This window comes from Physeter macrocephalus, chromosome 9 (assembly GCF_002837175.3).
Source record: "Physeter macrocephalus isolate SW-GA chromosome 9, ASM283717v5, whole genome shotgun sequence".
Taxonomy (NCBI): Eukaryota; Metazoa; Chordata; class Mammalia; order Artiodactyla; family Physeteridae; genus Physeter; species Physeter macrocephalus.
In genome coordinates, this window is record NC_041222.1 from 55,958,739 (window position 1) to 55,973,423 (window position 14,685).

A 14,685-nucleotide genomic window follows, 5' to 3' on the forward strand; every position below is an offset into this window, starting at 1 on the left:
AAGTATTTTTCAGACAATTATTGAGAAAAGGAGATGGTGGGAAGTCGGTGGAAAGGGTAGAGAGGAGGGCAGTCAAATGAAATAATGGTCTCTTTAAATCCACCAGTTCTGGTGATAAAGGTTGTACTACACACATGTTAAATTTATCAAGAGGAGGCAAGACAGCTCCCATGACTAAGAAAGAAAGCCATTCTGAAGGGTTCTTTCAAAATGATTGCTGTTGAGGCTTTACAGGAAACATTAGCTTTAAAGGAAAATTGGAAATTGAAGGAAGTTCCTACCAAAGAAAACAATTATAAGTATTCTTAATTGCCTGGAAATGATTTGTCATGCAAAATTGGACCATGCATGATACATTTATATAAATGGTTTAGAGGCACCAATGTTGTAATGCGGCATATTTTCTTTGCACAAAGTGCTCTGATAACACATTCAAGGTAAGGGATCTGACTTTCACTTTTCTCTCTCCTTGCCCTTCCTTCTCCACAACTTCTGCTTGCTTCTTGAGGCTGGGGAGGAACAGAGGGAGGAAGAGCAGGCATAAAATAACTGCAAGAGTCAGTGACTGCTACTCAATGTATTTTATTATTTCAGGAATTCATTCAAAACTGGGCTGCAATTACATTTAAAACAGGAGAATAATGGGCTATTGACATGTATATGGTTTTAGAAATATAAGGCCTCATTTTCTCAGCTGGAATTTCCCCTACAATGTGCATTTGCATTACATTAGAGATGCTCTTGTGGAACAAGAGGATCACAGGCATTCAGACATTTTGACATTATCTGGGTCAGAGGCAAGGTTTAAAAGCAATAGCTCTACAAGTATCAAAGCTCTCTTACAGGCCAGCATTGCAGTGCATTAGAGGAGGCAGGCCTGGTGTGTCTCCCTGCATTGGCCATGTTTTATGACATATCTGCCTAACCCAGACATTAATCTACTGAAGATGAATTGGCCTGGTCATGGTCCTCTGCTAACCTTCAACGGCGTGTACATTACCTAAATTGAAATCTGCACTTTTTCATGCCACGTGTGGTTTGATGTGATGGTCCAAGGAATGTAGGGTGCATTAGAATCTCCCCTCCTCTTTACCTTTCAGCAAGGCAGCTGCAGGCTTTCCTTCTCACTTGACAATGGAGGCATTCTTCTCTACTGCTTTGCCCAAGAGCAGCTATCCTGGCCGGCTCAAAATTGCATGGCACTGGTCAGGTATGTAAGCAACTCAGCGCCTTTCCTGTTCCCAGAAGTGCCAAAGACATAATGAAAAAGGAATGCAGAAGTTTTCACCTGTTGTAATTGTCTAATAAAGCCCTGCACAATGAATTCTTTGTCATCTTCCAAGAAGAGGTCAGTTGTAAGAGTCAGTGATTACATGAGCCCTTTATGTGAAGAGAAAGACCTGTATAATTGGTGTGATACTACAAATAAAATCTCCCCAAAGTTGCACAAGATGTCTATGATTTTCTAATCCCTCACGTCCTAGTTTCCCAGACATGACATTCTTTATTTACCCTGTACTTAGGTTTATTTCCTGAATGGGCAAGGGAAGGAGATTTATACTGGCCCCTCTCTAATTAGTGGAATAAGGTGGGGAAACCTAGGAATCAGTGAATCCTTATGAAGTTGCCTTTCCTGAATTTTCTATGTTCTTCTGCAGGTTAAAATTGAGAGGTTAGATGGACACCATATAGGGGTCAAGAGCATAGGCTTTATGGATGGACAACCTGCATTCCAATCATACTCCTTCAACAATTGCAGAGTTGTGACCTTTGAGCCTAATTTCCTTATAGGTAAATTGGTGATAGAATGAGGCTAAATGGGATTCTGTAGTAATTTATTCATTCAACAAGTACTTATGAAACACTTCCAAGTACCAAGCACAATGTGTCTGCAGCTATTGGGGACAGGGTGCTAATGTCTTGCTTTCATGGAGCCCATCATGGTTAATCCAGGAAAACATTTAGCATACGGTGCTTGGCACATAGTAAGCATGCCATAAATTTGCTATTAGCATCATAATTACTGTAATAAAAGTATGCCCGGTCACATTTCCACACTTCCTACTGAAGATACTCCATGCCGTCATTTAAAAGAACGACAGAAGGCTTATTTTAAATAGTGGTATGAAACACTCCAGAAAAGCATATTTGGAACTTTGACTACTCACTTCCTCAGTACAGATACTTTTGTAAACCACCAAGTCTCTGTTTCGGCCATCAAAGATGTCGGCGCGAGCTGGGCGTTTCACTTGAAGTTTACTGAGAGCCAGCCATGGGCCAAGCACTTTTGTGTTGGGGCAGTCGGGAAAGACAGCTTTTTGACTCTTTCCTGTTATTAAAATCATTTTTGTTGTCCATAACACTCAAGGAACAACTTCAAAGAAGTTACCTTGCTCCTGGGTATAAATACTCCTAATGTTTTGATCCATGAAGAACCTATTCAATATTAGTGATCAAGAGTGCCAATGCTGACATTCAAGCAACTGGAATTTTAATACCATTAAGCCTTCTACAATAGAACTGAGTTCATTTGTTGACCAAAGTCATTTAAAGTGAGAATGACATTGCCTGGCAGATTCCCTTGGAACTGGGTTGCAAATGATTGTGACATGAATAAGGAGTCTCTGGCAAATGGGTGCCAAAGAACTGAAGGGAGATGGGTTCATTTAGTTGGACAGGAAAGCTGTACACCTGCTGGAGTTCTACCTGGCATAAACCAATTACACTTGTTTCCACTTTCTTAGGCAATAAATTTGCGTGGTGAGTAATGGTGCACACCTACCAATTTAGAAAATTAGAGTAAGAGTTTCTGTTCCAGGGAATTGGCTCCAAAGGGTATGTGGAGAGCTGGAGGCTCTTTGAATAATCCAAAGTCTCCACAAAGTAATTCCTTAGACTGTCTCACTGGCACTGGGAATGATTTGCAGAGAATACAGAACATTTAAATACAAACTATTCTGCAAGACTTTGATGACTGTATGAAGGTCTCTGCAGAGAACATGGTGAAACACTGTAAACTCCTACCAGAAAATAACCTGAAGAGGTCATTGTACTGTTTTGTTGAATGTGATTTATCTCCTAGACTTGGAGAAAAATGGCCGTTAAGCAAGGTCTCAGATTTGATACAACGAATGACTACATCATGAAATGTTTTTAGAAGTACTGATAACAGCAAGTACTGGTAAAAGCAAGCCCAAGTTTAGACTGAATTTCAAGTCTAAATGCAGTTCTCTGTTGATTTTCTTCCCCCTGAAATTAGGAAGACCTTTGTCTGTTTTCCTTTGACCCTGCTTTGTTTTCTTCTGAGAGTTTCCTAGGGATAAAATATTTTAAGGACCATCCAGTTATATGAACCTCCTTTGCAGAAGTGAAACCATGAAATGGATACAGGAAAAGCTGTGCTTTGGCTTCTAATGGAGATTAGAATACAACCCTCTCTCCACATCACCAGAATTTTTAGTTTCCAGTTCCTTAACTGGTATCTGGAAGTACAAACAAAGAAGAACAAAAGTTTCTGCCAACCTCACTTACCTAGACAGTTTTTTGCTCATACTTTTCCCCAGAATTGAGGCACAGAAGACACACAGAAAGAGAGACATAATTTTCTAGTTAAGTCAGGGTATAGTAGCAGCACCATATTTCTCTTATTGCTCAGACTCTAGTGTATCAGTCAGAATGGACCGAATTATGCTTGAAAACAAAAATCCAAATATCCCATTGGTTTAAAATATTAAGTTCATTTCTAGTTTACACTACAGGCAACTTGGCTTAGTAGGGGTGCTACTCAACTAAGTCACTGGAAGATGCATTGACATATAACACATGCTTCCAATCTCTCCATGACAGAGGAGAGAGAGAACACAGAAATGTGCACATTGGCTTTTAGGTACTTCTCCTCAATGGGGACACGTATCACGTTTGCTTCTATTTCATTTGCCAAGTAAATTATATATCCAAGCCTAATTTCCAGGAGACACAGAAGTGCAATTCTCCAGTGTCCCCAGAATCACCATACCCAGGAAAATCTTAATCTACAGTAGGTCCTTTAAGAGTCTTGTCCATCACCTTAGTCCCTCAATTAGCCCACCGTGTCTCTCAGCTGGGGGCAAGTTTGCCCCCACTCTCAGCTGGGGGCAAGTTTGACCCCACTCTCCAGAAAACACTTGGTAACATCTGGAGACAGTTTTGATTGTCACATTGGGGGGAGCATGATACTGGCATCTAGTGGTTAGAGGCCAGGAATGCTTCCAAACATCTTGTGTACAGGAAGGCCCCCACAGCATAGAGTTATCTGGCCCAAAATGTCAATAGTGCTGAGGCTGAGAAACTCTGCATTAGATCAGTGTTTTTTTCAAACCTAGAGGACTTAAGACACTTCGTGCCCAAACAGAAATCAAGACATATAACAAAGCTACAGTAATTGAAACTGTGTGATACTGATGAAGGAACAGACAAGTAGATCAAGGGAGAAGAAAAGAGATTGAATGTGGCAAATGACAGAAGTGACAATCCCAAACAGTGGAGAACAATGTTAGGGTAATTATCTATCTGTGTGGAAAAAAATAAAGGGTTATCTTTTCTTCATGTCATATGCAAAGATAAATTCCAGATGGGTTAAACATGAAAAAGTAAAAGCAAGACTGTCAATTTACTAGAAGAACATATAAGCATGTTTTTATGACCAAAGGGATAAAAAAGGTCTTCTTACACAAACAAAAAAACCCCTTAAAATATGCATAATTGTGATTATATCAAAATTATATGACAAGCAAAGAACTGGGAAAAACACTTTCAAATATTTATACAGCACACATCTAAAATATATAAAGAAAAATCATCTAAAATATATAAAGAAATTTATCAAATATAAAAGCAAAAGGGGGAAAACACAAAATGAGTCTAGAGTATCTTGTAGTGTCTCAAAGATGTGCTCAGGAAGCAAATGATGATGGTTTGTCAAAGAGACAGAGGAACCAACCTAAAAGAGCTCCCAGTGGCAAAGCTGGAACAATTTGAGTAATAAAATAAATAACATAGTACTGGATTGTAACCCAAAGTATAAAATAAATATACAGGCGTCCATACTGATACAGATAAGTGATGGACTAAATAAATAAGCAGGAGAGAAGAGACAAACCTTCCTTCTGAACACTTTTTGTAGATGGTACCCCCTCCCCTCCAAGGGGATGGAGCTTAACCACTCCCTCCCCAACCGTTGAATGTGGGCTGGACTTAGTGAGTCGCTTCCAAAGAGTAGAATATGGAAAGGGGGAAATGATGTAACTCTACAGTAGAAAAACGTAGCAAATACTATCTTGGTCATACACAAATAGTATGTCAAATCAATGAAAAAGCCTGCAAGGATCCATGTTAAAGTAAAAAATGGTCATTAACTTCGTTAGCGCACAAGGTGGAAAATGTGACATATTGATATCTGGAGAGAAGACAGGAGTGGTACTTTGAAAACAATATACTTTCCCATTGACAGAGGAATGGATGAAGAAGATGTGGTACATATATACAATGGAATATTACTCAGCCATAAAAAAGAATGAAGTAATGCCATTCATGGCAACATGGATGGACCTAGAGATTATCATACTAAGTGAAGTAAGTCAGACAGAGAAAGACAAATATCATATGATATCACTTATATGTGGAATCTAATTTTAAAAATGATACAAAGGAACTTATTTACAAAACAGAAACAGACAACAGATATTGAAAACAAACTTATGGTTACTGAAGGGGAAACATGGGAGAGAGGGATAAATCAAGAGCTTGGGGTTAACATACACACACTACTATATACAAATTACTATATATAAGATAGATAACCAATAAGGACCTACTGTACAGCACAGGGAACTCTATTCAATACTCTGTGATAACCTATAAGAGGAAAGAATCTAAAAAAGAATGAGTATGAGTATATGTATATGTATAACTGAATCACTTTGCTATACACCTGAAACTAACACAACATTGTAAATCAACTATATTCCAATAAAATTAAAAAAAATTTAAAAAGAAAACAACATACTTTCTTTCCTTATATAATTAAAAAGCAATTTAAAATTAATAACCATTTTGGGTGTTTGTTAAAGATAATCAGTTCTTTGACCCTTACTCTCAGAAATTCAGTAGGTCTGGATTGGGGCCCAGAAATAAGAATTTTTAACAAATGCTCCAGATGATTCTGTTGTGGAGGGCACAACAGACACTGCATTTGAGAAACCAGAAGGGAATAAGTAAGTTTTCAAGTTGTATTCCATATATTATTTACAACCCTGAGCTGGACAGGATTAATCTCATATATTCCCACAACCAACATTAGGATTTGAAGGGGACCAAGTTCTGATTCAAATGAGACATAAGACAAAAAGTTAAGGCAAATAGGAGATAACAATATCATCTTTATTACATATTGGGACGATATGGCTTGTATCTGTGGACAGGTGACCTTTGTAATATTAAATTACAGACTTAAACAGACTCACCTGCCCATCATACTGGGCAGCTCTCTGCTTTTACCTCATGGCAAAGAACATGTGCTGTCTTCAGCCAGCTTCACCTACATGAGTAAGAGAAAAGAGCTACCCAGGAGATTCTTCCTGAAAATATCAAAGAGAATTCAGCCCTCCTCCCACAAGGAGCAGTGGGTGAGAGACTGTAGAGAGTGTAATCCTAGTGGAGCTCTTTCTACATGGAAACAAACATACTGGACTAGGGAATGACTGAACCCCTAACAATACAGGGTGATGTGAAAAAAAACAATGGTGTTATTCAAAGAAGCTGCTCCCTTAGAGGCAGTTATATCATTCAAAGGCATTAGTACTTCAAATTGATGCTTCAGTTTTTAATTCCATTTTCTCCATAGGTTATTAACATTGAATTCACACATTTTATATATGAGAGACTAATGAAACAATGGCCCTGAAATTTTCACTTGTTCTTGTATCTATGACCTTGTATGGTCCTCACCCAAACTTGCTTTGGGCTTAACCACAAATATTTTGGTCAATGCAATTTGAAAATGGGACTTAAAGTCCTTTTTCATACTGGGTTTTGGAACCCCTGCCAGTGCCACCATATGGGTAGGGCTGGGTTAGCCTATGGGATGATCAGAATCAGAGAGCCAAGATACCCCACTGTTCCAGCTGACACGTTGCACCATAACCACCAGACCTGTGAGCAAGCTTATCTGACACCAGTCAGCCCTAGACATACTGCCAAATGACCAAATGACCGCAGACACATGAGTGAACCCAGATGAAGTCAGGAGTCTGGTCTGAACCAGAAAAAGGCTCACCCAGCAGTACTGCCAATAGTAAAATGGCTAAGCCACTGAGTTTTTGGAGTGGCTCTGTAGCAAAAGCCGTATGATACTCTACATACCATGAAGTATATCACCAAATAATATCCTACAAGTGTTTCATGAACTTTATGAGATAAAAGTAGATAAAATTCAAAGCTCAATCATTTTAAATCTGTAGGGTTTGTGTTTTGTAATGTCCTCTTGACAGTCATACACAAACTATCTGAACATTCTTTAGTTGAATTCAACGTTGACATGAGACCTCAATATGACCAGGTCAATGGCTGTGCAGTCAACTCGTATAGGCACTTTTGTTCTCAGGACCATGCTCTTGGACAATACTGAGAAATCTGCGGAGTTCCAGTATGCCCCAAATGATGGTTTTAAGAATTCATTATCAAATGTGTTAAGAGCGAACATGCTTTTATCAGGTACTGGTTTGAACTGTGTATTGGTGAGAACTGTTTGAATATTCACATACAACAAATTGTTCTCATCAGTTTGCATTTGAAACAGGTAAATGTGATTTGTTTCCTCTATGGATTTGGTACAACTTTGCCTGTAAACAACAGAATGTTATTTAACATCTCAGAATTCCCCATGAAAGGGGGTCATCAAAATGGAACAGTCATCTGAAACAGATCTGTAAAAAGTGAGTTCAGATGCTGTCTGCCAGGAATAACCACCCACTGTCTTCTAATTCATAGGTAGCTGAAGACCAAAACCTGTCCCCTATTCCATCCTACTGGAAGCTCAGTGACTTCCCAAACATGGTGCTGGGGCACCAAGAATTCAACACCACCACCAGTCCTGTCATCCTCTCCTTGGTTCTTCTCCCCAATTTATTCAAGCTACTTTGGAGATCTTTGGCTGAACACCATAAAGCTTGGCTAATACATACCCTTGGTTGCAATCAAAGTTATTTTTAAAAAATTTGCTATGTGGAAAAATATCCAGAAGGATAAAGTTGAGCATTTGAAATCCTTCATTAGTTTTAAGTCGTCATGTACCTCATAAAAAAATCTCCAAAGCTAAAGGGGAATAAATACCTTTGCCAAAATCAGTCTTATGAAACGATGAATTTTGGTACATGCTGAAGAATCACCAACAAGAACTATAACAACAAACACCTTAAACATCTGCACCTATTTAAAGCCAATATTTTTGGCACTGGCGTGAATGTAATTCTCTCTACAGATATTCGTATTGTTTAAAAGTTAAGGGCAGTGGCATCCATTTTGTTTACTTGTAGCAGCATGATTGTCACATTAAAGGAATACATTAGATTCTTTTAAATTTACATTCCAGCGAGCAAAGCAAACTCAAACCAGAAGATGCTTATTATGCACAAATGTAAGCATACATGCTCACACCAGGAAATGAAACTTGAATATTTTGGAACCATTGCAAAATGCTAATTATGACTATTATACCACTTTATGTGAAATCCTGGCTTAAGGGGTGATAGAGCTTTAAAGTGTTTCTTTGTGGAAGGAAGCGGTTCCGAATATTGCTGATTCGTCCTCTCTGCCTACCTTCTGAGAGGGGTGAATCATTTAGTTTGTAACTAGAAAAATTAGATATTCTAAATCAATTCTATTTATTGTTGGTTTAAACTGCTGCGAGATCTTTCAAATTAGAATGCAGTGGTTACCTCTGTCATAGAGGCAGGGGTGGGTGGCAGGACAGATCACTGCAAAAGTACACAAGAGAGCTTTCTACAGTGAAGGAAAGTTTTCTATATTTTAATTGGGGCAGTTCCACGGGTGTGTGCATTTGCCAAACCCACCAAACGGTACACTTAAAATCTGTACATTGTATGTTCAAAAGAGAAAGCAATAAAGACGAAGGGCCAAATCAAGTAGGGCATTACAGGCTATGGTAAAGGATTTCGATTTCACTGTGTGTGAGATGCAAATCGATTAGAGGTTTTCCAGGGAGGACGAAACGTGATCTCACTTACGTTTTAAGAGGTGGACTCCGTCTGTGATGTGGCTGATGTACTGGAACAGGGCAAAACGTGAAGCCAGGAGACCATCCGGGAGCTATGGCAAGAGTCCAGGAAAGACCCACGGTTGGCTTAGTGGACGTAGTCGCAGTGGGGTTGTGAGAAGTGGTGGCGCTTCTGCCCCGAACCCTGTGCTACGCTGCTCAGCTCTCCCTGCCCACCACGGAAAGCATTTATACTCCAGCTGCTGGGAAGGTCTGATTGCCAGCAGCCAGCTGTTAACCATCTTTGGGAATGGTATCTTCTAAAAAGAGCCACCTGGTCCTTTCCCCGGGCAGTCCAAACACAATGATAGGTTGATGCATGGGTATAAGGATCTGACTCTCTGGACCCAATGCAGGACAACTTTGAAGGGCCGTTCCAGCCTGAGAGTCCCCTGCAGGGTTGGGAACTTCTCTCTTTGCTCATCCTGGTTCTGTTTCTTTCCCCACATAAGTGTTGATCCTAAAAGCACTTTCTAATAAGTGCTCATCTCTGTCTCATTCTGCCTTGTGGAGAGCCCAATCTCTGATGCTTTCTTTGCAGTGGAAGTTGATTGCTTTTTTCATTTGCCTAAAATTGAAAGGTGTATTTCAGGAATGTCATCAGCTCATCCAGTGATATATGGTGGGTCGTGATGGTCTGGAAATATCAGGCAAAGATGACTCTCCTCCAGCCACTGCTCTTCAGCTGGCCGTGGGACACAGTCCTTCAACTTCTCTGCTTCTTAGCTCCATTTTCTATAAAATAAGAAGGAATTTAATCAAAGGAGATATTCTGGAAAAATGTTTTTATAACTCTATGATGAAATTTATTAGAAATATTTAGAGTAACTGAAAATCAGCTTAGCATTTTGTTAATGGTACTAGGATCTTAGGTTACCTTGATCCACTCCCTGGTTATTAGCTGTTTCTCCATGTTTATCTCTAAAAGTTACACAGGAGACATGAAAGAAGATGATACTAAACCTAGCCAATTCTGCAAATTGTTTGCAAATCTGGTAAGACTTAATTGGAGAATATTGTTGTGATTAATGACTAAACTAACTCAATTTCACGTGTTTTTTTAAAAACTTTTTAAAATTCTTTTTGTTTTGAGTATTCCGCCCCTGCCCAAGTGATTCTTAGTGTTCCCAAGTCACTGCCTGGATTGATTTAGCTCTCCTATGTCTTGATCTTCTCCCATGCTATTTGTTTAAGACAAGCCTGTTTTAGCCTCAAGACCTTTACACGTGTTCCCTCCGACTGAAACACTCTTAACTCTTAGCACAGTTAACTCACATTCATCTTTTGGGTCTCAGCTGAAAAGTTACATCTGAAAAGGAATTTTTTTCCTCATCACCAGTAATGCCTGGTAATTTCTACCTACTTGGAACATCTCCAAAGGCTTATCCCATACTGGGGGAGACTTCTAGGAACTGCATGTAACTCTACATGTGAATGAGAGTGACATTGAACCCAACTCCATTTTTAAAAAATAAGTAAATTATTTGGAAAATTATTTTTAGTTACTATCAGCAACAAATTATTTGTAATACACAAATAATTAAATCAAAACAAATTAACATATACCAGTGAGTCATTATATACAAAAAAAATTAACATATACCAGTGAGTCATTATATACAAAACACAATTTTGGATCTTTGCTTAGAACTCCTTACAGTTATTAGTAAGGAAAAAGAGTGAATCATACAAATCCTGATTTTATAAGATTAACTATCCTTTGAAGACTTTTTCACCTTGGGCGGGGTGGGTGGGGGGAAGGAAGCAATGATTACAAGTTCACTCATCCCTGATGTGCCAGCAAAGAAAGAAATATTTACATGACTCTCCACAGCCATTTTCGGTGGTAGATTTAAGCTATCTGGGTGAAAATTCCTTGACACTGCTCTCCTTGAGAAGTAGGGTCTGTCCTCTGCACTTGAACTTGGGCATTCTGACTGCTGTGACCAATAGAACAGGACAGAAGTGACTATGCCAGTTTCCAGTCTTAGGCCTTGAGAAGCAGGCAGTTTCACCTTTCTGTACAGATACCTTGAGCCTGCCACACTGCAGAGGTTATGTTGAGATATTCCAGTCCTGGCTGAGCCCAGGCTTCCAGTCCTTTCCTCCAAGGAGGCAGACATGGAATGAAGCCATCCTGGATTCACTAGACCAGCCCATCCCAACCTGAATACCACCAGTAACCACCACTGATACAATGTGGAACAAAGGAATCATCCAGCAGAGCCCAACCCAAATTCCTGACCAGCACAATTGTGGGATATGATAAAGTGGTTGTGGCTTTCAGTCGCTAAGGCTGAGGTAGTTTGTTACACAGAAATTGATAACCTAAGTATGCTTCCTCTCTGTTTTGTTTCCCCTTTTCTCATGGTTTTAATTTATCTTGTTCCCATACCACTAAACAAACCAAATGTCTTTTCTTTGTTCCCAGAGTCCTCTTATTATACAAACAGTCAAAGAGAAGTTTAATTGACAATGAGACCAACCATCATTTATCGGTAAGGTATAACGTTTTAACAAACCACATGCTTCTATAGGATGATAGATAGGATTTATAGTAAGCAGTACCCTGTTTTAGAGGAGCATTCACTTTGAATGTAACTGCCTGCACCTTGCTCTTTTTTTCTTGCTAATACTGAACGAAATTAGATGCATGGTGTTCATTATATACAATGATAGTGATTTTTGGTGCCACATGTCTGCAATAGTTGACATGTGGCATGAGACAGAATACTTAACTGGTCCCTCTCTGATGCACACACCCTTCCTTCCCCTCCATCCATCCCTCTTTGCCCTCACATTTTGTCATGATAATCAAGGGATTCTCAAAATGTGGCTCACAATCTACCTGCACCAAAATCACCTATAAAGTTTGTAAAAATGCATGTTCCCTGGCCCTATAAAACTTATGAACTAAAATTCTGGGGAGGACAGCTCAGTAATCTACATTTAAAACAAGCTCCCAGGTGATCCTATTGCTTGAATTCCTATCTTTGGGAGCATTTTGCTGTCTTTTATTTTCTTTTCTTTGAATTTTTGATTTTTTTTTTTTATACAGCAGCTTCTTATTAGTTATCCATTTTACACATATTAGTGTATATATGTCAATCCTAATCTCTCAATTCGTCCCACTGCCACCACCCACCCCTGTCACTTCCACCACTTGGTGTCCATACATTTGTTCTCTACATCTGTATCTCTGTTTCTGCCCTGCAAAACGGTTCATCTGTACTATTTTTCTAGGTTCCACGTATATGTGTTAATATACGATATTTGTTTTTCTCTCTCTGACTTACTTCACTCTGTATGACAGTCTCTAGATCCATCCATGTCTCTACAAATGACCCAATTCCTTTTTATGGCTGAGTAATATTCCATTGTATATATGAACCACATCTTCTTTATCCATTCATCTGTCCATGGGCATTTAGGTTGCTCCCATGACCTGGCTATTGTAAAGAGTGCTGCAATGAACACTGGGGTGTATGTGTCTTTTTGAATTATGGTTTTCTCTGGGTATACACCCAGTAGTGGGATTGCTGGGTCATATGGTAATTCTATTTTTAGTTTTATAAGGAACCTCCATACAGTTCTCCATAGTGGCTGTACCAATTTACAGTCCCACTGTCTTCTTTGGAGAAATGTCTATTTAGGTTTTCTGCCCATTTTTTGACTGAGTTGTTGGTTTTTATTAATATTGAGCTGCATGAGCTGATTATGTATTTTGGAGATTAATCCTTTGTCCATTAAATCATTTGCAAATATTTTCTCCCATTCTGAGGGTTGTCTTTTTGTCTTCTTTGTAGTTTCCTTTGCTTTGCAAAAGCTTTTAAGTTTCATTAGGTCCCATTTGCTTATTTTTGTTTCTATTTCCATTACTCTAGGAGGTGGATCAAAAAAGATCCTGCTGTGACTTACGTCAAAGTGTGTTCTTCCCACATTTTCCTCTAAGAGTTTTATAGTGTCGGGTCTTACATTTAGGTTTCTAATCCATTTTGAGTTTATTTTTGTGTACGGTGTTAGGGAGTGTTCCAATTTCATTCTTTTACATGTAGCTGTCCAGTTCTCCCAGCACCACTTATTAAAGAGACTGTCTTCCTCCATTGTATATCCTTGCCTCTTTTGTCATAGATTAGTTGACCATAGGTGCGTAGGTTTATCTCGGGGTTTTCTAACCCCACTGGTAATTTGATAGGGATTGCATTGAATCTGTAGATTGCTTTGGGTAGTACAGTCATTTTCACAATATTGATTCTTCCAATCCAAGAACATGGTATATCTCTCCATCTGTTTGTGTCATCTTTGATTTCTTTCATCAGTGTCTTATAGCTTTCTGAGTACAGGTCTTTTACCTCCTTAGGTAGGTTTATTCCTAGGTGCTTTATTCTTTTGTTGCAATGGTGAATGGGATTGTTTCCTTAATTTTTCTTTCTGATCTTTCGTTGTTAGTATATAGGAATGCAAGAGATTTCTGTGCATTAATTTTGCATCCTGCTACTTTACCAAATTCATTGATTAGCTCTAGTAGTTTTGTGGTGGCATCTTTAGGATTCTCTATGTATAGTATCATGTCATCTGCAAACAGTGACAGTTTTACTTCTTCTTTTCCAATTTGTATTCCTTTTATTTCTTTATCTTCTCTGAATGCCACGGCTAGGACTTCCAAAACTATGTCAAATAATGGTTCCCACTTGATCATGGTGTATGATCTATTTAATGTGTTGCTGGATTCTGCTTGCTAGTACTTGGTTGAGGATTTTTGCATCTATATTCATCAGTGATATTAGTCTGTAGTTTTCTTTTTTTTGTAGTATCTTTGTCTGGTTTTGGTATCAGAGTGATGGTGGCCTCGTAGAATGAGTTTGGGAGTCTTCCTTCCTCTGCAATTTTTTGGAAGACTTTTAGAAGGATGGATGTTAGCTCTTCTGTAAATGTTTCACAGAATTCACCTGTGAAGCCATCTGGTCCTGAACTTTTGTTTGTTGGAAGAATTTTAATCACAGTTTCAATTTCAGTGCTTGTGATTGGTCCGCTCATATTTTCTACTTCTTCCTGGTTCAGTCTTAGAAGGTTATACCTTTCTAAGAATTTGTCCATTTTTTCCAGGTTGTCCATTTTATTGGCATTGAGTTGTCTGTAGCAGTCTCTTAGGATGCTTTGTATTTCTGCGGTGTCCATTGTACCTTCTCCTTTTTCATTTCTACTTTTATTGATTTGAGTCCTTTCCCTCTTTCTCTTGATGAGCTTGGCTAAAGGTTTATGAATTTTGTTTATCTTCTCAAAGAACCAGCTTTTAGTTTTATTGATCTTTGCTATTGTTTTCTTTGTTTCTATTTCATTTATTTCTGTTCTGATCTTTATGATTTCTTTCCTTT

The 14,685-nt window shown here is 38.7% G+C and overlaps 1 long non-coding RNA gene across 3 annotated transcripts in view; it reads right to left on the reverse strand.

Moving 5' to 3' along the window:
* LOC114486931 (uncharacterized) overlaps positions 1-9,460 on the reverse strand; it is a 187,818-nt gene extending 178,358 nt beyond the window's left edge. For all 3 annotated transcript variants that reach the window (XR_008618250.1, XR_008618249.1, XR_003681373.2), the window contains exon 1: positions 9,282-9,460. This is a non-coding gene — a long non-coding RNA (uncharacterized lncRNA). The remainder of the gene's footprint in view (positions 1-9,281) is intronic.
* Positions 9,461-14,685: the final 5,225 nt, after the last annotated feature.